Source organism: Numida meleagris, chromosome 4, assembly GCF_002078875.1.
Source record: "Numida meleagris isolate 19003 breed g44 Domestic line chromosome 4, NumMel1.0, whole genome shotgun sequence".
Taxonomy (NCBI): Eukaryota; Metazoa; Chordata; class Aves; order Galliformes; family Numididae; genus Numida; species Numida meleagris.
Window position 1 is genome coordinate 71,064,468 of NC_034412.1, and position 26,404 is coordinate 71,090,871.

General features: G+C 38.6%; 1 protein-coding gene across 16 annotated transcripts in view; it reads left to right on the plus strand.

The window, feature by feature from the left end:
- Nucleotides 1–26,404, plus strand: part of CLOCK (clock circadian regulator) — a 55,410-nt gene that overhangs the window by 1,293 nt on the left and 27,713 nt on the right. The window contains exons 1-5 of one of the 16 annotated variants that reach the window (XM_021393709.1): nucleotides 4,454–7,110; nucleotides 9,099–9,198; nucleotides 11,790–11,876; nucleotides 16,719–16,781; nucleotides 24,773–24,848. The gene's annotated coding sequence lies outside the window, so the exon portion shown is untranslated. Of the gene's footprint in view, nucleotides 1–4,453; nucleotides 7,111–7,143; nucleotides 9,199–11,789; nucleotides 11,877–16,718; nucleotides 16,782–24,747; nucleotides 24,849–26,404 lie in introns of those variants that run through there. The other 15 variants (XM_021393712.1, XM_021393710.1, XM_021393711.1 and 12 more) reach the window with 15 other exon arrangements.

Genomic DNA, 26,404 nt, shown 5'->3' on the forward strand with positions numbered 1-26,404 from the left:
GGAGCGGCCGCGGTCCTCGGGGGGAGGCGGCTCTCCTGCCTTCAGTTTTTTTTCAGACGTTCCCCGTGGAAACTTGGTCGCGTTGGCTGCAAGCGCGCTCCCGAGCGCTGCTGCGCACGCTGAGCCTGAGAGCCGTTCCGTGCTCCCCTGGCTCTGGCCGCAGTGAGCGTGCCGGGGGTCGGTGCGCAGCCTGGGCGCGGGGCCGGGGCCGGGGCCGTGCCGCCCCGCTTCCCGCGCGTGCCCGGTTGAGGTGGCCGTGGGGTTCTGGTTGGTTTCGGTTTCACGTGGTTTGTACCTTGGGCCTGGGACATGAGCTCGGAATGTGTTTTCATGAGGAGCAACGCTTGTAAACTCCCCGGGGGTATTTACACTGACATCCGTGTAAGGGCAGGGCTCTCCCGTAAGTGCTGAACGTTGACCTACGGAGAGACAGAAGGAAAGTGAGGTGCAGCTCCGGCTGGGACGCGAAGAGGCGTAGTGGCCGAGCACAGATCCCGATCCCCGAAATCCTGACGGCACGCGTGCTTTGGTGCCACGCTTTGACGAGCAGCGCTGTGGCCCCGTGCTGCTGGCCCTCCTCTGTTGCTGCCTTCAGCCCTCCCAGCACCACGCTGCGTGGAGCAGCGTCCCGCAGCAGGCCGGGAGCAGTCCCAGTTAAAATTAACTACCTTTTTTTTTTTTTTTTTTAATGTGGCTATATTTAACCTCGATCAGTGCTCTGGGTGACAGGTGTGCCAGAAGGGAAGAGGATTGTTCGGGCAAATGCACTAGTGAGAGAAGTGCTTGAGAAATACACCGTGACTGGGGCAGTCCTGGCAGGGCTACGTGAGCAGCTGGGTCACACGCTTCCATTGTATCATACAGGAGTAAAACCGATTTTATCTTTGGATATCTGTGGGTTTGGGTCCTGTTATTTGAAATCGGACAGCATTTGAGTGTTATAATATGAAAATTCTACTTGATGGGACGGGATACTTTGCAGAACTTGCTACTGATTTTCAGGTATATATCCGTTTAAGGTCCTTTATTAAAAGCCTTGAAGACGTTGCTTTCAGCTAGATAAAATACTGAGTGTTTGGGCTGGGTTTTTTTGGTTGGATATGAGTGCTAGTGCCATGAAGGGATGAAAATTTTGTTAAGAGTTATCTCTTTAAGAAACAATCCAAATGGTTAAAAAAAAAAAAAAAACATGAAAGCTTTCTAGGGTGATGTTTGATACTTTAAGATATTATTTAGGCATGCCTTGTTTTTTATTTCTTCTCCATTGTATTCTTACACCAAAGAGTTATACTTACCTATGTAAAATAAAGGATATGAGTAAACCAATGAGGTTTTTTTTTTTTCTTGTTGCTTTAAAGAGCTCATAAACTCCCTCCTGTAACTAATTTTACAATTTTTCTGCTCAACAGTATAAAAGTGGAGCGGTAATTACTTTAATTTGTAGTGTTAATTATCTTGTTAGCATAGAATTTCACTGAAATCATAAATCTTCATAGTCTGGCCTTGTTGAAGAAATTGCTGCTTTCAAAAGCTTTGAGCTTTTGCTGCTTTTTGGCCCTAGTCAAAGTCTGGATGGAATGTTGATAAACTAGCATTAGAAACACCACGCTCTGGGTTCTTTATACAAAATGACTGTATCAAGGTAAAGTTCTCGATTTTTACTATGCACAATAAACTTGTGTTGAAAACAGTTGTGAATTGAAGTCACTGGCTAATTCCATCATTTGGAAACAGCCCCTTTTTAGCTCTGCACCCCTCCTTCACGGAGAGGGGCACTGTGTCTGGAGCTGCACAGCTTCGGCCTCACTTTGCAGTTGACAGATACGGGTATGGGTATTTGGCTGCCTCTTTTTTTCTGTTGATGCCAAGTTATTGCTGGCAGCATTGTTATTCTGAATTTAGTAGTGATTCCGAATAAAAAGAGGTGTAAGCAGTGCACTTTCGGTCATGCGGCAGAGCCTGTAGTGAAAGATTCCAGTGCCTTGGTGTAACTCTGGCACAGGGGAACGCAGCCATTCCCATCAGGAGGATCTCTTGTTCCCTTCTGTGTGGTCCACCTGGGGAAAGCAGCTCAGAGTTGCAGCTGGGTGCTCTGTTAGCTCAGGTAATGGGCTGCGGTGGTAGTTCACAACTGTTAGGTGTTCCCCAGTTCATTTGTTGCAGGAGTTAAAGACGTGAAATGCAAAGTGATGGGAGCGGAAGAAGACTCATGGTTAATGCAGCTGTGTGCTGCCCTGAAGGATTGAATTCTCAGCCCCTACTGCTGCCACAAAATTCCTTTGTAATGCAAAGGCCGCCTTAATTTCGGCATACCTCATGCCTGAGTGTTTAATTTTATGGCCTTAATGTTCTCTTACCGTAGTTTTAATGTATAATATAAATTCTTAAATATAACTGCTTTCAGAATATGTAATCATATATCTTAAAAGTTTCTGTGCTTTGCAGCTCCCGTGTATTTAATGTTATGTAGAAGCAATGTGACTTTGTTCTTACAGTCTTTTGTCACTTCAGTGTTTGCCTACTTTGGATTCTTTCCAACTGTTACATTTTGTCGTTAAAATCACTGAATTAGCTTTCATACTTTGCAGTGATGTTCTGAGGAACAATGCTGAGTATATCATAAAATCATCTGTAGTAATATTAATATTTTATTCAGTATAGATCCATTAGAAGTAGATACACTGTGTAAGATTCAGAACTGGTATTTTGATAGAATCTCATGGAGCTTAGGAGATACTGTGGGCATTCCTCATCTTCTCAATAAAGATGTATCCAAGTGAGACCTAAGAGTGGTGACAAGTGCTTTGTCCTTGTAACAGTGTTTAATAATCTCAAAGTGTGTGAGAAAGCTTCAGTTCTGAAGCTAAAACCATTTTACTCATTATGACAGCCTGCTACCACAGGACGAATGGCATTGGAGTAATATCCGTATGTTAAAACAGAATGAAACAGTTCTTGGAGAAAGATCTGTTTTAAGTGAACTTAAAAATAAATACTCGTGGTGTTCTGTAGAGATCACAATATAAACACTGTGAGGTTCTGTAGATGTAAAAAGATATTTGCAGGTATTTCTGAGGAGGTTTTGATGCATGCTATGCTGGTATATGGCCAGACCCATAAAGAATAGAGAGGAGTCAAAACTGTGATTTAGATGGGTTCTGAATATCTAGTCCAGCATGAAATTTTAGCCATATGCTGGCTGTGTTTTTTGCAGGTCTCTGTAAAAGTTTTCCAGGCAACTTGAAGCTTTGTTCTCACTCAGATCCTCCGCGCTCTTGTCAAAGCGGAGCATCTTGGCACCTCCGCCTGTTTAGTATTCATAAATTAGGCAATCTGTAAATTAGGCATTCACTTGTCTGAAGGCATGTTCAAACCGCACCTGAGTCACACCTATGGGATTGGACTCAGGCCAATCTGGTGACTCTCCCTTTTGTTCAGAAGCAGAAAAGGAGGGATGAGGTAGAGGTTTTTTTGATGTCTCCTTCCAAAAAAAAAAAAAAATTCAGATGCTCCCTGCAACAGCAAAAAACCCAAACACTAAAAATCCACTTTTCACTGTGTATAAGGTGATTAAAGTTTAATTGAGCCAAAGAAAAACACTACAGTGCTTGTTTTCTTGGAGCTGGAGGTGAAGGAGATGGGCAGCTGTGTTGTGGCCTCTTCCGAGAGCTCTTCAGTCTTTTCTTCCATATAAAACTTTAAATGCCATTAGGGAATGGGAACCAGAACTCTTCTCTGTCATGTTGGGACCCGGAGAGGTCTGCACGCTGCTGGTTTGGTTCTGTCCAGCAAACCTTTTACTTCCCAGTTTTTCTCACTTGCTCTGAGGACTGATACTTGAAGGAGAGGTCGGGAGTTGATCGAGCTTCCAGCACAGTATGGAGCCTGCAGAGAGGCTGTGGTTTGAACCCCTCTGGAGAGTGGCTGTGATTTCTCTGTTCTGGCTTACTGTGCTGTAACTGTGCTGCTGGACAAAAAAGAGAAAGCTTATTTTCTCCCCCACTGATGTGTCTTGATGGGAAAAGCTTAGCTATATGCATCAGGATTGCGAGTACTAACCTTTACCAGTGTGTCCTAGGCCTTCGGGAACAGGTGATGGTGAAGGCTCAGTTTTGTGTTTACTAGTTATCTTTAATGTTTGTGTATCTGCTAACTTTTTTTGAAGTCTTGCTGAGCTAATGCAGCTGTCCCTCGCTTTGGTACTTATTTTTTTCCACCCAAAAGGAGGTTGTAGTGAGGTGGAGGTCAGCCTCTTCTCCCAGATAACAGTGACAGGATGAGAGGTAACAGCTTTAAGTTGTGCTATGGGGAGGGTTTATGTTGAATATTAGAAAAAAAAAAATATCAGAAGGAGTGGTGAGGCACTGGAAGGGGCTGCACAAGGAGGTGGTGGGGTCACCATCCCTGGAGGTGTTCAAGAAATGTGCAGATGTAGCACAGGCATATGGCTTAGTGGGCATGATGAGGATGAATCAGAGGTTGGACTAGATGATCCTACAGATCTCTTCCAACCTTAACGATTCTATGATTTTAGAATTGTGGCTTCTGTCCTAGGAAATGCCTTTTTAAAGCCTTGATAAACCCTTTTGATGATGACAGTAGCTGAGGGTAGTGCTGCTTACTGCAGGCAGCAGAACTGAATTACTGACATCTCATGATAGTGGTGGAGCTATGGGACACCTGGAAGAGAGATGCCTCAGAATGGACTGGTCCTCCAGCACAATATCTAAATTTTAGCTGCTTAATAGTAGGGTACAGTACTGTTAACGATGTAATGCTGCTTACATTGTAGATAAAATCTAAAAGTTTTTAGTGTGCGGATCCCTAAGTACATGAGAATATATCAGATGCTTGCAGAAGGCTGATCTCAGATCCCACAAGCATCCCATTAACTGCTGACCTGACATTTATCCAGAAAGTTCCAGCGCTGCCTTGTAAGTACCATCAGAACAGTGTTTGTGAACCTATCAGAGACAGCCCTGTAACAAGTGGCCCTTGGAAGAAGGAGGAATGATAATGTGTGCATTTCTTAATATGCATTAACAAAAATATGGGGAGAAACATACAATTTTACATATTAAATGATGATCTTAGAGAATATTTGAGTTTGAGATAGTAAGATGCATAATAAGGAAGAAAGAACACTTAAAAATAAATTGCATTAATATAGCTAACTTCATATTTCCAATTCCAAGAATGCCGCCGCCGCTGCTGCAGTAAATAAAACATAAGTTACCATTTTTACACTTTGTGAAGTACATCCAGGATGATAAAAGCTTTTATTGATGTAGTAAATATTAGTTGCTGGCATTTAAGAGTATTTGATGTTTTTGGTGGCTGTTTCACTGCGTGTTTAATGCAATGTCAGAGCCTGGTGTTGGTCTTCCGAGTTGTGGTTATTACTCACATGCACTCTGACGAAGCTGTTCTGGAAGAATAATGTTCCAGCAGTTCAGTGCTTGTGAAGGTAAGCTGAGAGGGTAAGCTCCAGCTGGTGTGGGCAGGTGGGAGATTGGGAGTTCTTCCCATGGAACTTGTCAGAGAAATGCCAGAGGTTTAGGCTGGCTTAGTTTTCCTTGGTCATCCAAAAGCTTCAGGCTATGTTAGGAGGAAAAATGGTGGTATGTGGGGGGACTTTTCCAGCCCTTAGTCCACCAAGGGTGCGTTTTATATTTGAAACGTACATCTGAAGATGTGAGAAATCAGGAAATGTTTCACCGAAATCTGCTTGGCTCGGGAAACAAGCAACAAGGGAGGTGGCTTTTTGTTTTTCTTTAAAGCCCAATTTCCTAAGGAAAGTGATTGATGCTGTTTCCCTGTTTCTCCTTTTTCTCTCATTCTTTCCTTACATATTTGCCAATAAATTTGAAGTCACAGACCAATTGCAGCCATGTTTGTAGGAGGGATAGAAATCTCAGACTGTCATGTTCCTACAGTTTTGGGGAAGATAAACAATCTGGGTAGAGAGAAACCTGTCCGTACCCTTTCGAGAGAGAGAGAGAGAGAGACGCTGCGCTGCAAGTTTGACACTGATGAGGTTTTCAGCATGTGCTGGGTCTCTGCTGTGCAGGAGGTGCTTGGGTGTAGGCGGGCTTGTTACTGTGGGGGAGCGGGAGTGCTGATGAAAGGCAGAGCTATAGGAACTGTGCCTTACTGTCCGTTAAATGGGTATTTTGATCATTATCATTAGGAGATACTGTAGGTACTGAAGTTTATAGCACTGTGTTCAACTTGCAAGATTCGGTTTGGTCTCAGTGGAGAATTTTGTCCCTTCTGCTGGTAGGTCTAGAGAAATTTCTGATAGACTTAGTGGAAGTGGGGGAAACTGATGAAAAAGTGAGGAAAGTGAGGGTTGCTTACTTTTAATTCCTGGACAATTCTCTGCTCAGCAATGCCAAATACTCTTTTCAAGACACATGTAATGTTTACAAATTTTGTAGTATGCAGAAACTTCGATTATTACACTATTTTATAACAGACATATTGTAATAGATGTAAAGTAGTTATGTGGCTTTGACTTGTGCTTATTTTAAAGTCGTTTTCATAGTAACAAGTATTCTGAAGGAAACCAGCTTTTCCTCTGTCTGTGCGTAGAAAAGCAAGTAGCAGCATGAATCATGGCTTCCAAGAACTGTTGGAATAGCAACGCACATTCTCCCCCTATTCACACGCTTTCCTTGCTGTCAATTTTAATGAGGTAATATGATTTAATAAAGCTTTTCTTGCCATCCGCAGCAGCAACATTCATTATATGTAATCAAGCTGCTATTAGCAAGTGTGTGGTTGAGGGTGAAAGTGGAGTTCAGAACTTTTGTGCTGCTTTCGGTGATAGCTTGTTATCATCTCAGTAGTCTTGCATAAAATACATTTCCTTATCTAGCTACAATAAATGCAAATTTTCAGGTGAAAATATTTTTGTTGATTGAGGGTTTTTTCAGATTGTATTTTTTGCCAGCCTAGCAGCATTAAACGTTTTGTGCTGTACTGAAGGTTTGCATGTTTCCCAGATAAAGGCACAGTTCCAGCCTCGAAGAGCTTGTGATCTAAATTTCACTGACATAGAAAATGAGGAGAATGATCTCAGAAAAGGGGACAAGGATTCAAATGAATGTAAGTCGTAGCAAGCTACTTAAACAAGTTGTAATTTCTAAGAATAGAGTAAAGTAGACCACCACGGAAGAAGGCGAGAATATAGAGGCAGAAGAAAACATAAAGCAAATCCAAATAGTACGGAGACTTGAAGGAGTAAAGGGAAAATATATTACTGAGCGAGATCTGGAAAGCATAATAATGTTAGAAAAGTAGGCTGAATCAAGATGAAGAGGAATGGGGATGTGGTAGGAAATGGAGACAGGAAAAACACAGAAGAAACTTTTAAATGATGGCTTTTATGAAAAGAAAAAAAGGAAAGAGACAGGAAAAGGGCTGGGGAATGTGCTGGTTCGATTGGTTTGGCAGGAAAGTTGGGACACACGTCCTAGTGCTAAGACTTTCCCTTACCCCCTGCCCCACCCTGACGTTTAGCTGTCAGTTTCAGTTGCTTTTAAGAGGAGTGGTGAAACAACAGCGGTGGTCCTGAAAACTCAGGCACGTGTGTTGCGCTGTCACTGCCTCCCGTTCCACTCAGGTTTTATATGAGCTGGTGGACTTCTTTATGAGTTTTAGTACCACTGAAGTGGAGTTGTAGAAGCACCTGGCATCAAAGGTGACAGGAGCACTACTGCTTTATCCAAGTCAAAAAGGATCTGGAATGTTTTTTGTTACATTAGCTGAAATTGCTTTTCCAAATGATCTTAGTTAAACTGGTACTACCTTTAAATGGAAAATTAAATTTATGGTTGGTTTATATTGACTTGTTTTAGTCTTGTTTGCATTGCTGACGCAGGAATGAAAAGTAATCTCATAAATTTGTATAGACTGTTTTTAAAATGTCACCTAGACACTCTTCCAACCCTACAGAAAACATAGTTGGTCCTTTCTATACAGTATACGGGGATTTTATTCAATAGAATGATTTCTAATATTGGAATATTCTTCTGTAAAGGAAAGCGGATAAATAGATGATAATCTGCCTTTCTTCTTCTCACATTAGATTTGTCCAATGAAATACATTTTTGAAATAGCCTTTTTCAGTCACTGGTATTCTTTCTATTGTGACAACATCTTCCAGCTGTGTTGTATGTATCTGGGGACAAGATGAGGAGGAATAGGGATTTCAAAGTTCTTTTTTTAGGTATCTTATGTCAAAAGAAATGCGCTTTCCTTGCATATGATGGAAGTAGATGTATGGATGCCTTAAAAGATGCACTTTGCCACATGGAAATGTTCACCACGAGGTATCAGTAGTGACAACTCGCAGTGGTCTTCCCTGAAGGATTATCAGCAGTGCCATTGTTACCAAATTCTGGTATACGTATGTAAAACTCTTCCCTGTTTGTAGGAGTACTGCACTGATACTTGTAGGAAACAGAGTTGTTTTTGTGAAGTAAGTAGTGTTTCTTTACGTAAATATTTGGGGTATGGTTAGCTTCTACTCAGTAGAACTTGCTGAAGTTTACGTTTGTCCTTTGTGAGGGGAAGATAGTTTTCATTCTTTCCTGTGCTGTCATATGCTGTGTTCCTTAAGACTTCTGAGGTGGATCACACCTACTGTCTGAGCCATAATACAAAGTTAAAGTTGTATGGGTGTATTTCCTTTCCAGAAATGTGGCTGGTGCATTACTGATGTTCTGGAAGGGCTTAACTTGCTGCAAAGCAATTGTAACAACATTAACATTTAGTAGGCAGTGTTAGGACTGTAACTATGGTGCTATTCTTAGGCTTTGCATTAGACTGCAGCACTGGACTTCAGGCTGAAGGAAGTTTGGACTTCAGAGCTGAGCAAAGGGAGGGATCTGTGTACATCTGAAGTTCTTCCTTGTGTACTTGAATTTTGTGGAATAAAGAGTTGGAGTGTGAAGTTGTGAACACTTGAGGGCTAGAACTAAAATGACTATAATAGCAACAGAGGAAATGGGGCAGCAGTCAAGGGCTCATCTAAAAGTTGTTTCAACTATATTCATTTTCATAGAGCTGTTGTTTTGTTTTGTTTTTTTCAGAACACTGTGCCAAAAAAGACTTGCTCATATGACATCACATTTGGACTACTAAAGCTATCCACCCACTCTTCAAGGCATAATGGATTTCTAGGTAATTTAAGTAAGTATGTAGATTTTATTGCTGCTAAAACAGTACTGCATTAAACAGAAGCATCTTTTTTCAACCTCAGGCAAGGTAGACATTCCCCTTCAATTTGAGATTGAAATTGATGTTGTGTGGGTGCCAGAAAAGACTTCAAATAAGCTTTTAATAAGCTTCTGTCCTGTAGACTGGAGCACAGAATAAAACAGTTGTGCCTGAGAAACCAGAAGGAAAAGAAGCAACCCCTGATGGCACCGTCCTTAGCAATGACATATGCTAATGTGGCCTTGCTGTTTTCGGAGCCTGAATTAGTGTCTCTCTCAGGGATGTGCTATGTTCACAGCTTCTTGGGGTCTTCTTTCACAGATGCTCTTGTTAAAGTGGTGATGATACTCCATTAATATAAGACTACATACAAAGCAAACAAATGCATCTTAATAGGTTCCAATTAGCAATGTCTCTGTTTACTTGTCAGTATATTTCTGAAAGGGTTGCATCTCCCCACTTCCTTGATTCGATACTCCCAGCTATCCAGATGAAGATGGGCCAGGAGGTGCAGATTTTCATCTTTGCAGGATTCGTTCATGTCTTGTCATGCAGTATGTTTACTGATTGCGTTGTACATCCATGGTCACGCAAAGAGAAGCACACGAGACTGGGCAGATTGTTTAAGATTCCTTTTGTGAGCAGCTGGGTGCCACTGTTAAAATTTTTAGATGACTGTCAGTTAAAAAAAAAACAAAAAAACTTCTAGAAATACAGATCTATTTAGATATATCAGACTTTGTGCCAATCTTTCTCAAACTAGGTAATTTTGTCTTGCTGGCAGAAAACCTTCCTGTATTCCTATCATGCATTGGAGATGGTTGGTGTGCTTATAGTTAATAATGCTTTACGCTTTCTGTTCTAAGACCTTTTTGTTTGTTTGTTTGTCTGTAATTTAACAGGATTTAATGAGCAGAAATTTTTTGTTGTTCAAACTTGACCAAAAGTCGCTTCAGTTCAAGCCTTACCAAAAGTCAGCTTGTCTCTGAGAATGAGGTGGAGGGGCAGGGCAATACTGTTTCCTTGATTCAAACTGCAGTGTTAATCTTAGAAATGGGAAGATACAAGACCTACATCAAGCACTCAGGTTTTTAGGAGACAAGTAGAATTTTAGGAGAAAACTAGAACAGTTATATTGCGGCCTTGGGCTATTTGCTTTGTGCCATCCCACACTCTTACGTTAGGCAGCATGATAGAGTTCTGAAAAATACGGTTTGTACCAGCTCAGTGATTTGCCTACATCTGTTTCATCTGTCCAAATCAGATGAGGTAGGTCCTTTTATTTATAACCAGACAGAGCAAGGAGTATGCTCTAGCTGGGCTATGATAGGTAAACAGACCTAATCTGCTCTGCTCCTTTGTAATGTTAGGCACAAGCAATGAGTAAGGAGACTTTCTTCTGTGCTCTCAGTGCTTTTCCTTAACACACACCCAATATTATGTTCATTCTATCTGTGCATTCCTCCTTCAGTAGGATACTTCCACTGAGCATTTTTGGTTCGACTTTTGAATATTATTTGGTTTTCTTATTTATTACTGCTCTTGTGTGCAGAAAGATTCATAACAAAATGGACTGTTTGCAATAATGCATGCTGTACAAGGTTAAAAGTTACAACAGAGGATTTTTTGAGCATCCTGAATACTTATGCATGTTGTAAATTGTAGATGTCACTTTTCAAAATAACATTTTCAGACCACAAAGATTTGTTTTGTTTTACTAAGAAGTTGTATTTTCCAGGGCATACTTCAGCTTTATCTGCCAACAGATTTAAAGAGAAAGAGATTGCTTCTGAGCAAGCTCGGAGTTTATCCCAGGTTTCACCTTTGAATCAGAGTAGTTGACTGAAATTAAATAAAGAAGTGGAGTTGCTGACCAAAGCAAAGCTATGCCCTGGGCAGGCAGCGAGGAGGGAGAGGAGCTGTGTGGGAGAAGTTGCTGCTCTGTTTGTCAAAGTATTCCAATTGTGAAATATAGTAAGGCAGATTTGCAAGGCAGGCAGGAGGCTATAGTTCCACTTAGTTTTGCTGAAACTAGAATGTATAGCATCAAGGACTGTCTTAGTGCTTCCTCTCCCACCTTTTGCTTATTACAGGACAGTGCTGAACTTTTTCTCAGGCATTTTGGACTTTTTCTGTTGAACGAGACCCAAAGTTTTCTGGTGTTGATGAGTTACAGAGGATGGAATTTATGTTCCCTACAGGAATAAATGAGATGACTTCTTACTACTTCAATTTTTATAGATTAAGAATGTAGTATTCATATTAAAATTTGACAGATGTTTAATGATGCTTACAACCATTCAATTAAATTTTTATCATAATTGATGAAAATGATTATTACCTGAAATTTTTGTTATTGAAAAACAAATTACTTGCAAACTCTGTTGTTGTTTTGCTTTGAAGCCCAGGCCCGCACAGAAGAAATCTTCTAAAATACACATAGTACCACATCTCTTATATTTTCAGTTTATGAGAAAGTTTGTACGTGTTTTTTTCCTTAAAAGATAATTTTTTTTTAGGCATTGCTTGAAAAATATCTCTTTTTCCTTTCATCCGAATTTCAGCAAATGCAGTGTGAAGCCCCTTCCTTCATTTGCAGAAACCTCTGGAAAGTTATTTGGATGCTATATATTGAATGTTGGTGAAATTAGGTGAGTCTCTGTGAATGTTTTGATCATTCTAAGCAACAGGATGGGTTAATCATGTGAGACCAAATCCTGTTTATAACTTACAATGCTAAGATACAATCTGGCATTTAACTTAAAATCTAGAAGATTAAATTATTAGATAAGCAAATGACATAGCTCAGAAAAAGAAAGCCAAATGTTATGCAGTGTGTTCCTGGATTTTCCCTTTGCTTGTGTACAAATATATTTGTAATGCAGTTTTTTCGTAACATAAGTTGCTTGATTTGTTTCCAATGGCATATCTGCCAGCGTTCCAGTGGCTGCTCTCTGAGATGATGTTTAGGCATTTTGATATTGGCATAAACAAATATTGCTATATCATTAATCAGTTTTCTTTCTAAATTTACATAGTCGTTTACCACTAGATGTTGAGATGAGTTTGAATGATGGAAGCAAGCACACGTTCATCTTCAGCTCTTTTAAATTTAGTTTGTTAGAGGCAAGTTAAATTTCAGTAGGAGCGCTTATAAGACCTGTTTTAGTCTAGGCCATGTGAATTGCAAAGTGAGACCAATATTACCAGCTTTGTCTGAAAGTTCAGAGATGCCAAAAAATTCAGTTTTCACTTGCTGTATTTAGTTGAACAGGTAATAAGAGGAAACAAATTACTGAGACACAAAATCTGAAAGAAATAGATAATAGGTCGACACGTACTATGTTTTTTTGTTTTGTTTTGCTTTGAACTGTGATGAGCAGTTAAGAAAAAAAGCTTACAGAATTCTTCTAGAGTCAGTGCCTGTTCAGTTTTGTGAGGTGATACCTATTTTGGTTAGTCTGTTTTGGAAAGGAAGGATATAATTGAAGTACATACATTACCATTTTGGTTTAGGTCATTAATACTGTTTCGGAATCTCCCAACCAGTTCCTCACAGCGCCTACTGGTTCACTGCGTTTGAATTACATTCCTTTCTGAGAAAACAAACTTTTAAGTTCTGCTGCAGGTGTGAGGTGCTCTTCTGTCTCTACTGGGGCCTGAATCAATTATTAAATCCTTGGAAAACTTTGAGTGGCCTGTGTGATGGTAATGTTTGCTTCTGGAGACTAAATGAAATCTAATAAAAAATAAATCTGCTTGGACAGTGGCAGCATGAGCTGCTTTGGTCTACTGACCCTTTTCTACTGCTCCAGTTTACTTGCTAGTGGAGATGTGGCCCAAATTGTTTGCTTTGGTTATTGGTGAGAAGCTGAGGACAATGACTGTCTCTGATGTGAATCAGTTTTCCAAGTCTAGTTATATGTGTCAGTGCTAATATTCACAAACTACACAGCCTTCAAAATTCCACAGGTTTTCTTTGTAACTTCTGTTATTACACATTGTCAAGGAAATAGGAAAAGAACTGCAAATGACAGTGAATCAAATGACTTATATCATAGCTGTCTGTTGAAATTGATGGTTGTTTAATTTGGTTTTCTTCCCTATTTATGTTCTTAAATAGTTAAAAATAGGAATCTTATGATTTTTTTCATAATTTTAGGTACAATACTGAAATTTGTAGAAAATATCTAGAGTACTTCCTACTCTAGATATTTTCCTTGAGCTTTTAGTCAGCGCTGATTTAAAAACAAAACAAAAAACCCCCCCCACAAGTCCAGAGTTCTGTTGCAGTCATTAAGTCTGAGTAAGGCAAAAAAAAAAAAAACCCACAAAAACAGAGGTGGTCTTCACAAATGTTTGCAGATTCTACTGTTTTTCTATGCATTGATGTCAAGAATCAAGACTGATTTTTTTTTCCCTGATTCCTCAGTTTGAGGTTAAAGATGGCAATTGTTAATGCTTTGAAAATTTAAGTAATATTTAGTTGCCAGTGTTAAATCTTTTCATCTTAAACTAACAGTTGTCAGAGTTCTCCCCATCTGTGCCTGTATAGCTTTAATTCTCAGAGATTCCCAAGAATTTGTGAATACTTACTGCTAGGGTGGCATCCTGCTTGCCTAAGACAGTGATTAGGAATAAACTCAGTTATGTTTCCTGTTCATCAGATTTTCTGAGCCTTCAGCTCTTGACATTTTTTTTTTCCCCAGGATTTTTACAAGATTCAGGTATTCTATCAAGATTTCCATCAAGAACAACAGCACTTTAATATGATCATTCAACAAGTCTATAGTTGTAGCAGCACAGATATCAGCACCATTTTGGAGAACTTCAGGTTGTTAGTTTTGGGGTTTTTTGTATTAAAAGTGATGTTTTTTCTTCAAACCAATTTGAAGTTGGTTTGAATTACTTTTAATTAAATTACTTAATAATTTAAATTGGTTATATTCATGCCATTATTGCATATTATAACTAGTGTGAAAATGTTAGATGTCATATTTTGTTCTCCCAGGCTTAAAGCATCTCTGTTCAAATTGTATAACCCTTTCTAAAAGAGATCGCTATGTACACATTTCAAAGACTTCAGCTAGCAAAATATCCCAAGACACTAAATAAAAATCAAAATTTAATACTTTGCATCATACAGCAGCCTCAAAAGGAGGCCTTTTTGAGGCAAGAGCAAGCCTTTAAAATGAAGGCAAGTCTTGAGAGTCAAAGCTTGAATCCAGCAAGTTATGATGAACCCTCGTTATTTAAAATAACCTTGTCTTAGGAATATTGCTCTCTTCTGTATTTTGTTCTCGCTCTGTTTGCACATTTGTTCATGCGTTAGGCATAACTAAACTGTTTCAAGCCTTAATGCATGCCTAAATTAAGTATGGCTGTATTCGTTAGCCTTTTAGCATGTGGCCTCAACATCTGATTTATATTAGTTCCAGTGTTTCTTATGAATGCTGACAACTACTGGTATCTTATTCCTTGATACCAGTGTTAAATAAGCTCCTAGCAAGATCCTACAAATCTGTAATGCCTTTATAAATGCTTCCTTCATGTTACTTTTCAAGACTTAAGCACTCAATCTGAATCAAATTCTGTTAATAAAGTGAGAATAGAGCCTAATTGGAGCATTCTACCTCATTTGCTGTGATTTCAGCTATTAACTGTAAGACACATCTCGTGCAACTCAATTTTTAACTAGATCCTCCTTGCTATTTGAGATGGCAGTCTTTTAAGCAGTGCTAATTTTAGGATCCTCAGTAATGACCTGGAAGGGGAGGTTGTAAGTGTTTGTGAGTAAAATACGCTGGTGCTAATTTGGGAGTTGTTGAGAACTAGAGAGTGCAGAGAAGGCTTTGAGAAGTAAGCATGCGGAATTGAGTTTAGGTAAATAGGAATAGTGTCATCTTATTGGTCTGTAAAATAAAAGCTGGAAAAGTGGCAAAAGAGAAAAAGAAAAAAAAAAAAAGCTGATGGAAGCCTAAGAAGTGCTTAAAGAATCATGCCGATACAGTGAGTGTGGTCCCAAATAGCTGAAATGATTTTGTGCTGAATATTGCAGATAGTACAAAAGACTAGTGGTTCTAATGTGAATAACTTGGAGCACTCATACGAAGCTCCTAATAAGCTTACAGCAAAGTATCAGGACTGAATCTGCATTTCTGAAAATAAAAAAGGAGTTTAATTTGAAAAATTACATTTTTTTTCTGTACCCTATTTTGAAAGTTCCTATCTGAGATGAGGTAGCAGCAAAGCTTAAAAACACTCGGCTTAAAAATTCTGCAGTTGTTTTATGTCTTTCAATAAGTGTTATGATTTTAAAACATTTTTGAAAGTGCTGAGAGAGTGGAAAATGGTTGAGACCAGTTTTGCTGCGAGTGTTGAATTACTCTGCAAGCTCCAGAAAACGTTCATCAAAAAAATAGTCATCATAATCTATCAAACTAATTTGCAGTTAAGTAGACCAGACTCAATCTTTCGGTGGTGATTGTAGTTAATAGTAACAAGGAATTTGTTGGGGTGCTTCTCTGGTGACTCTCAGAAGGTGAATGAGAGGAATTTCTGAACTCCACATAATAAGCACAAGCTCTGAAAGTTTCTGCTTATGTCAGTAGTGCCACAAAGGAGGAGTGCATGCTGCTGCTGCTCAGAAGAATGACGAAAGAAGTTGAACAAATATGACAACTGCATAAATTGATAGGGTATTAGAAAGATAAATGGCTGAAGGCAGTTGGTTAAAAGTTGCAGTGCTTCTTCAAACTGCAGTGATATTCCTTTTAATAACATTAGTTGAAAATTCAGAAATTCAGTTGTGTTCAGTACTCTAATAGTTGAATATTTAAGCAAATATGAGTTTCCTTTATTACCACGTATGTAAGGAATGATTACAGTAAAATTATGTTACATTTAGAGTTTATACACTTTTCTGTTGCTGTGTTGTTTCTGCATGCTTCATGCAGTACTGTTCTTTCTTTTGATAATATACCATCTTTCCTGCCTGAGTAAGTCATGCTATTGACTAAATGTTGTGATGTTCCATTTCCTTTTGGTTCTTGTTTATAGCATACGAGGTGGCTAAAGGATACCTTAACCTCTATCCCCAGAGTGGTTACAGATTGTTTTGCAAGGGTTTCTAGGGACAAGAAGCATCTTTTGCTTTCGATTTGTCTGTTCTTCATCTAAGACAACAGTGAAGGCATTTCCTCTGTGCACCAATTGTAAAGCTTTTTAATTTATTTTACTTTTTTATTTTCCCCTATCCTGTTAAGGTACGTCTTGCTATTGTGATGAAGTATGTGTCCTGTGTCTCAGGTTTTGCAATCATTGTAATTCCAGTTGAGCCTGGATTGTTATGCTGAAAGTTCTGACAAAAGACAAACTCTAATGTTTTGTGTAATGAGATGAAGAAGAGTACAACAACAATGCGGGTATTTGGAATTCTGTAACTATAGCGTTGAGATTTTGTTCAATGTATAAACTTGATCTTTCTGTAACAGGTAGTTGTACTGTGGGGAGGAAACACTGAAGGACTTACTGGCAGACACCAGAATTGTAGAAAAGTAAGTCTTTGTTTTTGCTATATCTCATTAATCTTATGAATATAGCAGCAACTGTGTGCTAATACAGATATGAGGGAAGAGAGGGAGCTGCAGGGAGGAGAAGCTCCTAGTTCAGTATTTTTGACTTGGACTTTACTTGAATGTTTGAACAAAAAATGTTCCTCCTCTTTCATTTTATGGCAACATGAACGTGAAGTCTCAGTTCCTCTTTCTTTTCCAAGACAGTTTCCAATGAAGTGTTCTGCCACTTACTCCTCAGGCAGTCAGTCTGCTCTTCCCAAATGCTTTACAGGATAATTTAGTTGTGCATGAGTCATGCGTGCTGGGAAATCTAAGCATCAGAAGCACTTGCACAGCTGCACAGATTGATGATTGTGCAATCAAATTGGGGAAAAAATAGGGCCTGTCACTAAATATTTTTAAAGTGTTTTGTTTACATGTTTGCATTTCTGAATGAGGTGAATAATTAAGATGCAGATTAAATATTAGCTTTCTACAACACCTCTCATTTGTTCTTGAGTGTTGCTATTTTCAGCTGTCCTGATGTTTGTATTTTATATTTGTCCATTTGGTACACTTGCACAACTTTAAGAGTTGTGGTCTTAGTATAAGTCATTCTTTCATTAAATTTTTGTAGCTCCAGGTGAATAATCTCATAAATATAGAGTATATAATTATAATATAAAGTATAGATGCTTCCGTGCTTTGCATTTTATATGAGTTTCCTATTGAAAAAGCTGAGTTCTGGAATTGTTTCTATATCAAGAAGCTAGGCTCTTCATTTGTCTGGAACAGTGCATGTATACAAACCTCATTTTGAAATTTCATTTGTTGCACGCTGCCACATGAGATACAGCAATGCATGAGAGAGTGCAAATGTTTCATCTAAAATATGGAGCAGACTTCTCAAGTAGGAACTACAACATTGTCTTCTGTGAGCAGAAATTGAAATCTCATTTTTTCTAATTTTTTTCTCTGATTGTAATTTAACACATGGCCTAGATCAGCATGAGCTGACATTGTTGCCAGATGATGTCTAACCTGGTGATTCACTGCTTCCCCTTCCTCTGTGCCAGCATCAGGCACATTGAGCAGCCCTATGGTGAAGCAAATTCAGATGATTTAGCTGAATGAAATGATGTTTGGGTTACTCTTAGGCTGGACTGGCTTTAGGCTGTGTTGACTGTGTGATCACAGTTACTAATGCTAGCAGTAGAGAGGGAATTTAATACAGTTGTAGAAATGAGTGGCAAAAATAATAATTTGTAAAAAGCTAACATTGTCTTGAAAATTTTCAGCTTTACTGAGGAAATTGGTAAAGGTGATTAGAAATAGATACTTAATCTATGAAGTCACTAGTATCTGTAGCCGTGCAGTTATCTTCACAGCCTATATATACTCTGTTCCTGCTATCTTATGTGTGGTAATTTTCATGTACACTCTGATCTGGAGGAGTACTTACTCTATCTCTCCTTATTCTAGGTGAGTCCCCTGTGCAGGAATATGTCTTTGTCACCTGTAAAAAAACAAGCCAACAACAGCAACAAAAAACCCTTAAACTTTCATAACGTAAATTCGTAGAGGCCTTTTTGGCCATCTTGTTGACTTCAGTGATCTCTAAAGATTTTAAGAATGCAGTACTGATAACAGAGCAGGAAATTCTGACCAAAGGTTTTTGTTTGGGGGTTTGTTTTTTTTATTAGGTGGTCTGATTCTTCATGTACAAACCTTGAGCATTCTTTTGGATTATGAAAAGTATTAAATCTTCCTTGGGTTGAATTTCTTGGTCTAGGGTAGAATTTTGAAAAGGTTTGTTTGTATGAATTTCAATAACTATTTTAAACTACCTTTCACACCTTGCAATACACACATGCACTGCTACTGAAAATCTGGCTGGTGAGGTGCTCACCTAACATGATTAATTGTAGTGGACAGACAAATGCTTTGCTTTTTGCAGTAATAATAATTGTAGAGTCTCACTTCTTACATTTAAATGTGGGTTTCTATCAAAACAGAGCAGAAGTGTTTTATTATGGAATGGAAGAAGAACCTAATTTACCCTACTTTGTTTTTAATGTGTAGTAATTATGTCTGTTGAATTTGATAACGGATTATCTCCAGGACCATTTTCAAGTATTTTACTTACTGTATCTTGACATTCTTCCCTGGTTTTTTGGGGACAGAGAAAGAAGAATGTTTAACTTCCTGATTTGTCTCATTTCCCAGTGTAGTAATAGCACTTTAATAAGTTTTTTTCATTACATTTCTACTAATCTTGAGAAATCAAATGAAAAGAACTTTTTTGTTTGTCTGGTAACTTTATTCTGTGGAAAATAATTATCTTAGATAATTTGCTGGCGTAATTAATGATTTTCAGTAGGAATTCCAGTTTTTGAGTACAAATATGGTATTATTACCCCTTTGAATTTCTAAAAAAAAAAAAAAAAACAACACCTGACCTGTCAGTTGCATTCATTCGCAGTTTTCTTTAAGAGAATGAAGGAATGAACCTGGGATTTTCTTCCTCTCTGTAAAATAGACCAAATTTAGATCCCTCATGTGAGGAACATCAAGATTTTGTACAATTTAGGGCACTTTCTTCTCTGCTCAGTTAACCTCAGTTTAGAATCTGTTATTGAGCTGACTGTGTAAGCTATTTCTGCCCCAAATCCCATTAGAGATTTTCATGGACATGAAGGTTTCTAGTTTTGAATTGTAGCATTAACAAGTTAGCTTGTCTTGATTAAAATTCATGCAATGAAGTGCAGTTTTTAAATACTCCTTAAGGAGGTACAAGTTGTGTGTTTCAGACAGGCTTTATTATGAGCTAAGTTGCATTTTAGATGTGAGAACACAACACATACTCTCAAGACTTTAACCCTTGGTTTCCTGTTATAAACTCAACAGTGACAGATTGACTTAATAGTTTCCTCCTTCTCAGCTATGCCAGTTTTCAAAGGTACATGAAGCCACAGTTTTTAACAAGAACAAAATAATAAAGGTTGTATTTAAAACTGTGAGTGTGATATCTGGGTTCTTTTTAAACATATCACTTTACAAATCTGCTTTGCTGTGGCCAGAGTTAAAAGAATGCAAACCTCCACCAAAAGTCCAAGAAGAGTGGCAAGAGACAGGGAGGAACCTTATATAATAAAAACTGGTGCAAGAGGAATTGTAACGTGTAGCTGCAGCCTTCCTCTTGTGCAAACTAGTTTCACAGGATTTACAGGCATTATTTGTGTCATGCTTGCATGACTTTGTTATTGAGGGTAGTAAGGAACTGTGAATGCAAAGGAATGAGAAGATAGTTTACGTGAGAATATGGAAGAATATTGACCTGATGGCCAGGTCATTAAACGCTGCCCTTTGAATTTATCTTATAAATCTACTTAGATTTGTACTCTTTATTGATCATTGCCAGCAGGTCGAGGGATGTCCTTCCCCACTCTATTCAGCATTGCTGAGGCCATATCTAGATTGCTGGGTGCAGTCCTAGGCTCCCCAGTACAAAGGAGACCTAACACTGCCCAGAGGCTGTGGAGTCACCTCCTTGGGGATCTTCCAAAGCCATCTGGCCATGGGCTTGGGCAGCCTGTGCTGGGTGTCCCTGCTGGAGCAGAGGAACCTAGAGACCCCTTCCAATCTCAGCTGTTCTGTGATCATTTGACAAGCTCTGAGTATCTGTATTATCAATTTATTCTAATATCTTTGGTAATGAAATGAAAGAGTGCATAAGCAACACATCAGGCTATTTCCAGTTGTGGTTAATTTTGATTCAGATCTGAGAAGTTAAAGATAATACAGGTAGCCTGGAAAGATATGGAGGGGAGGAAAGGAAGACTGATAAGCACTTGAATGCCAAAAAAGGCTTTCAGTACCTCACTATCAAAGACCGGTTTTGTCTGAAGCTTTGCCACTAGCTGAGTTCTTTCTAGCCACTGCAGGGAGCAGAAAGGGCAGGTTGCTCCTCAGAGGATGTGTAATCAGGTTCAGGCAAGAGCCCAGATCATCAGGCTACTCTGTGATATCGAGTCAAGTCTAAGGACAAGCTGGGAAGTCCAACTGGTGAGTCAGAGCCTGAACCCACATTAGAGATCTGCGCTGTGCTCAGTCATCTCTTTGACTCAGAACTCTTTAGAGGGCAGGAAGCTGTGTGCGGGTCTCCATGCTGAAGGTGGCAAAGGTGATGCAGACTCCAGAGGAAAGTGGAAGGATGGTAGCAGATCAGCTGGTTGAGCAGAGATCAGCCCAACTTGTCTGGAAGAGTGAAATGATGAACAGAGGTGCTTCCTATAACCACAACCTGGAGAGATGGGAATTGCAGACTGTATTCAGTCCCAAGTCAGAAAGCAAAAGTGTTTTCCCGGTAGCAGGATAATCAAATGTGTTTAAAATGCAGAAGAGATTTGGTTTTTCCTCTAACCCTCCAGCATGTTGATTAGATCACACATCTTGGTGTTGTCCGCAGACTTGTGAAGGATGCGTTCAATGCCACTAGCCATGTCACCAACAAAGATATTGAACAGTGTTGGTTCCATTACTCTCAGTGGCTTTCTATTGGTGTGTGTACCATTACAAGCAAATAAGTGACTATCTTGAAGCATGCTAACTTGCTCTGTTAGGCCAAACTGTATCTGATTAGAGAGCAGGTTAGGGTTCACCTGTCCTGAGCAATCTTGCTCTCATCAGAAGTCCATTCCCATTCCTACTCAAAACTAAACAAAGCAATTTCTTTCTCGTATCCTCTCTACCCCTTCCTGCAAAAAAGATAAAGAGAAAAATGATTGGACCGGAGAGGAACACAAGAAGGAAAGAACAAAGTGGAAAGCATGAGTGATAGTGATGTGCTATTCTGGACTTGAGACAACAGATGGATCTCTGTTGTTCCGTTATGTTGGGATGTCTCACTGGAGTAACACCTGAGAAGTTCGTAGTGCAAACTGACAGACATAAGTGTTCCTTTGTTCTTGGAAAGGGATATCAAGATGCTTTATAATTATCTTCAGAGTCTGTTTAATGAATAAGTTCTTGGTGCTATGCTTGTGTTGGAAGTCAGGTATGGGTTTGGCTGTTCACTCACACTGTGGCTTTTCTGCTTCTTGGCTTGCTTACTGAGGTCTGTAACTCAAGAGTGTTCTGCTGTTCTGTGGTATCAGCTGCTGTGGAAGTACAGACTGTTGTACTGTGATTTTGATTCTTTAAACAAGATCTCTAAAGCTAATCCTCAGTGATTATAATCGCTAGTTTGTTCCCCTGGTAAAATAGGATTATGGCATAGAGATCAGGTTGTATTAAGGATGCTAATCTGATTCAGTTTGCAGACACTGTATTGTTGGACAACTGAATTGTTTCCTATATTTTTCCTAACATCTTTTCCTGGGTGAAATTATTTGTCCTAATAGTGCTTGTCATCTTCCAGTAATTCTGTCTGAGAACAGTAATCTGTGTGATTAAAGTGATGAAATCAAGTGATGAAAACGTTACTTATAAAATCAAGATGCATGTAGATACCTTTTTTTTACAGTACAAAGACAATATTGATTCTTTCTCAAAAATATTTAGCAGTGTTACTGTTAAAGTGAAGTGTCGGAGGAGACATAGAGGCTTCAGTCACTGACTACACAGAATTGGCTGTTGCCTCATCCATTCTTCGGTTCCAGTCCTGACACAATATTTGTCATGAGCAAGACTGTAGTGTAATTTCACAGTTTGCTCAGCCTTTTAGCTTGTGTCTAAAAGGTAATACTGTCAGTGTGCAGACTGGTCAATGATGAAATCGGATTGAGGTTACTGAAATTCCTTCAGCCTAAAACATGGAACATTTTGTCAGATGGTGCTAATCTTTCATTGTTACCTGAGGTTGGATGGTGGCTTTTTCCCCTACGACTTATTCAGAACTGTTTTTCTTTGGCTGTGCAGTAACTTGCTATCCAGTAACTGAGTGTCGCTCTCAGAATGATAAGTCAGCATAGCACAAAGGCTGCGGTATTGCTGGCTTTCCTGCTTTTGCTACAGATTGAGCAATGTTGGGTATTAATAATTTGTATATCCATGGCAGCAGCTGAGGTTTTTGATTGAGGAACTTAGGTTTGCCTAAAAATAGTAAGTTTCTAGTCTTCTTGATTGGACAGAAAACATGCACTGAATGTGTAAAAAAGGAATAACTAGAAACAAATAGAAATAATTGATTATATTAAAAATAATTTTTAAAAAACAACAACAAACAAAACCCAGCACTCATGATTTATAGAGACAGACTCCTGACCTTTGAACACTTGTGGCTGAAAGAGCTGGTGTGTAGGCGTCCAGACCTTTCTGCTCGCTTTCACATGCATGCCATTTCTACTGAGTTAGAGATCTATGTGGTTTTGGTTACAAAAGCTTTTCCACTGTGATTAGCTTTCCTTTTGGTCTGGTTTAAGCTTGCCTATGTTCTTTTATAACATAAACATACTCTTTTCCTCCTCATCTTGAAATCCCATTTTGAAATATCCTTAAAAACTTTGTATTTTTGGGGTTTGCTTTAGAGCTTAATGTATATGGTTCTGTGCTTAAGGTCTGTGGTGTTTATCTAAGTGTTTAATGGTGATTAAAAAAAAAGAAAAAAAAAAAACTTCTGCGTGCTGCGGAGATGAAGTCTAAAATTTTCCTGGGTTAGGAGCTGGGTGAGAGTTGGCAGAGTTCTTCAACTCCAAGCAGTTTAAAAACATGGGTTTCATGTTGCAGTCTCTGTAACCTAGCCTACATGGGACTCTTTGTCACTGTTAATGTTTGCACTTGTCAAACAGAACAAAACAGGAGAGGAGAGGAGGCTGTAAGCACCTAAAAAAGTAGGTCAATGGGGCAGCAGGTTATTTGGCCACAAAAGAGTGAGTGGCTTCATTGAATCATGCTGTAATTGTTTTTCCTCTTTTTGGCAGATTGTTCCACTGTGTTTTAACTTCCTATGTTAATATTTATGTCTGTTTTTTAACCACTTAAGAGCCTCTGCTAGGTGCATGGGAAGGAGAAATTTAATTTTTCTAATCGAATACTTTTAAAAGCATAGAAATAATTTTGGTGTTTTCAGTAACATTAATGAATTTGAGAGTAGTGTAAGCGTTGCTATTAGATCACAACTTCCTTTTTCAAATTTAATGTTTTTTATAATAAGATTTGTAGAAAGTTCTACTAGCACATTGTACAGTGAATTCATTTTATTTTAAGAACAGAAAGCAAGGCAGAGAGAAATGAGATAAAGGCAGGGGAAGAAAAACAATTTCAGGTAACTTAGAAATGTAGGAAGTAGCATGGTGCAAGAGAAAAACTATAAAAATACATTCAATATGAAAACTAGTAGTATAAATGAATCAGAAGGTGGTGATCATTTAGACTAATTTTCTTAATGTAAATAGTGCATTTGTGGGGTAAGTTTGGAATACATCCTTGGAATGGTTTTGAAAGAAGAATTTTATGTTTGTGTCTGAGGCAGCAGCAGTAATGCAGCTGGATGACTTTGCTTGTCACCAGCAGCATTCTATGCATTCTGCAGTCCTGAGAGTAGCAATTTTGGGGGTTTGGAGAAAAGAAGGCATCAGTGAGGAAGGCAGTGGAGGCCCAAGCAAGAGTTTTAGCAGAAGAGATGTTTAAATAATGGTATAGAGAGTTGCTTTGCAGGTAGCAAGTGAAAATGAAGATGTAGGTGGTGTGGTTGATACCACATTTAAAAGTAAAAATGATGTCAAGGTTAAAGATAGACATAAAGTGACAGCAGCTTGAAGCAGAGATGAAATAGTTTTAGGATATACTGCTTAACAAGGAAAAGATCTTTAAAGCAAGGTGAATTCTGACAGTGGAATACTTGGTATGTTTTTAGTAGGCAGAATACTGCATTAATAAATCACCTTTGTTGAATACTTCTTTTGTTTAAAAAATGATAATTCTATAATTCATTGACTTAAAAACTCTCTTTTGTGATTTTTTACAGTTCATAATTTAATGCTTTTTTGCAGAGGAGGATACTCCACATTATTCTTGAGAAGAATCAGCATTTCATCCCTCAACCATACACTTTAACAAGTATAAAAGGTAAAATAAACGGTATTCTTTTAATTAATAAAATTCCCATGGCTTTCTGTCATCAACACTAAAGGCAGTGGCAAAGTAGTGTTTTTTATGCTGTAGAACATTACTGAATTTGATTTGTAGAAATAGACATAGCCCTTGATTTCTGTACTGTTTGCTTTAAAGTTGCTTGATTTCATTGGCTGTATCTCTGCTATCTTATCCACTGACGTGTATAACCACTGACAGTTACAGTGTCTTGCTACTTTAGATGCAAAGACAGAAGGGTCAGACCTTGAAAAGAGAGGAAAAAAATGCTCTACATGCATATTTTAGATAGTTTTTAAGTTCCTTTTGTTGTCTTGGATGCCAAATCAAGTCACCAGTTCTGACATAAGATCCATGCGCTGTAATAAGTGAATGATTTTGTTCAATTCTAGAAATTGAGTGCTTTGTTTAAGTGAAAAAGATTGACTCTTAAATTCTGATTCTGCATAAGGAAGATGTCAGTTATGTCACAAGCTATATTTAGTGGCGTACACTTAGCTATATATTTTTCTTTTGCATATTAATGGACCAGTGTATCATTTAGCCAATGGAATTACTTATTACTCTTGATCCCTATAATATAAGTTCCGAAATTTGTTTAAAAATTGATGCAGGGTTAAAACTGTAATTAGTGCATACCTCTATCTGTGCATATTGTATAATCTAAATGAAAACAAAATTCCAGTCATCTTTAATTCTGTGCTAGTGATGGTAGTTTGATTTTACAGCTGGACAACATAACCTCTCCACTGTTGCTTACTTTTCTCAAAAATTTGAACAAACACTTTCAAAATTTATTTTTCTCTTACCATTTCTGCCTTGTTTTCAAATAGTACAGATTTGTTACTTTATAAACCTTGGCCAGCAAATCTAGGGAATTTAGTTTGTAGGAATGGCCAGTACAATTGCTATTTTGAAGTATTTGAGTAAAAGAATGGTTGACTTCAAGTGTCCCTACAAGGCATTGGACTTTGGAGAATAAATACAACGCAAAGCTTGGCCTTATTACTTGAAGAAATTGTTAAGAGGGGGTCTTGGGTGAAACCGCATGCACACTCTGTTATGTACCTTGAAGGAGACTGTGCTACAGCCCAGCTTTCCCAGTTATTTTTCCCATTGTGCTCAGTTCTGAAGTTTTGCGGGGAAAAAGGCTAATACTGTGAAGGAAACATCCTTAGCATGTGGCTGTTAGACAGTTTGGTTTGAACATAAGCTTTCTTCCTCAGTTTCCCTTTCTGTTCAAAAACTGGAATTAGCTCTTCCTGGATTACTTTGTCAACTGTTTGGATCATGAAGAAGTGGCTGCCGTATTTCTTGTGGTATTAACACTTGCAAGTTCCGCTGGATTTGGCATTTTCAGAAACAAATAAATCCTTCCTTCTCAGAAATTACGAGTCACTGAAGTGACTAAAATGAGCTCCTTTGAAATGAATGTAATTTGTTTTTAATATTAAGTTTATAGCATTTTAAAAACACCTGAATACCTGCAACTTTAGCTCTTACAGTTGTTCCTTAATCTCTTACATTCCAGT